Below are 1,569 nucleotides of genomic sequence, written 5' to 3'. Positions count from 1 at the left end.
TGTTAGGTATTGTTTATTCAGATCTCACTTACAGTGACTTTAATCACAACAGAACAAAACTCTTTCTTTAAAGTCTGCAATGTAGATTAGACATAAACCACTGAGGAAAATTGATCTTATGTCTTTCTATGATTAACAGCTGGTCACATGCTAGTTAATGATTAGAAAACAAGACAATAAAGTGAAGTGAAACAAAAGTAGATATTTCCTTAGCTGAAAGATTTTTACCTTTGTATCTAAGGTGTTTTGTGGTATTGTTTTTTGGGTGGTGTGTGTGTGTGTGTGTGTGTTTTGTTGGGTTTTTTTCTGGTTTTATTTTTGGTTTTTTGGGTTTGGCTTTTGTTTGTCTGTTTGTTTTTACATAATAGGGCAGTCCAATTACTTTTTGTCCAAAGAAAAATTTTTGGTAGTTCAGGTAGTCAATTTGTTAACCACTACTGACAGAAAGGTGGTGGTTGAAATCTCCTTATTAATCTTCTTGCAGTAACGCCTCAAATAAATTGATGAAGCATCACTTTGGTATCCTAGAGATACACATGACTCAACGTAAGATTAAAGCATCTCTGATGGGGCAAGCGTAGATCTCTTTAGATTCCTGTAATGAAACATTTGATAATCTCAACTTCATGTTTTTCTCATCCATGTTGTTTCATTCTTTTATCTTGCTCAAGTTGCAATCAGCTTCATGCTCATGCAACCACGATCCCTTTCCATACATGCCAGATGTGCAAAGAAGTTAATGAGGTATGTGGAGAATTTTCCATCATAAGAGAATGAGGATCTATGAATAAGTGCTTCCTTTTTCTGCTCCACAAATTACTAGTGCTGAAGAATATTAAGACATATCCTCACATGATGTCACACACACATGCACACATGCAGAATTTGGAACACTTGAAAACATTAAAATAAAAAAAATATTTAAAAATTCTATTCACTCAGACTGCAAAATGGGTCAATGGTGAAAAACAGATATAAATAGAAACAGATTCTTCAGTGCTTTGAAAGCTAAACTAGAGATATCACACAAGTGGATAGCGATTCAGTAATTTTCTGAGTTTAGGAGTTATATTTTGAAAGCTATGATTTAGAAAGATTAAACCTCCACTTACAAAGAAATGATGTAGAAAATTATTTGTGTGTGGTTGCCAGAGGAAAGGCTATTTCAGTAATCCAGGTGTAAGATGATCAGCTACAGAAGTTAGGTTGTGGGAGTAAGCATGCAAATAAAATGGCATATTTAAACATATAAAAAGGATGGGACGGACAAGACTTGATTATCTGTTAGAAATAACTACTAAAAGAAGGGGGCATACTAAAAATAATTTTAAAAATATCAAATTGTCCATAAATCATTAGCTCCTTGAAAGTAACTTTTTCTTCTTTTTCATAAAGAAGATAAACATATTTAAAAAAGTGCTGTAAAATAATAAGTAAAGTATGGATTTTGCAATCACTATAATCACAAACACTCATTATTTGAATATGTGTTTGGGGACAGATACTAGGAATTAGGCATAGTGAATGACACTGAATTTTACAAAATATTCTTGTCAAATGTAGCATTTA

Source organism: Elephantulus edwardii, unplaced genomic scaffold (assembly GCF_000299155.1).
Source record: "Elephantulus edwardii isolate Elephantulus edwardi_28Jun2011 unplaced genomic scaffold, EleEdw1.0 scaffold00173, whole genome shotgun sequence".
NCBI classification, from domain to species: Eukaryota; Metazoa; Chordata; class Mammalia; order Macroscelidea; family Macroscelididae; genus Elephantulus; species Elephantulus edwardii.
This window is presented reverse-complemented; position numbering follows the sequence as displayed.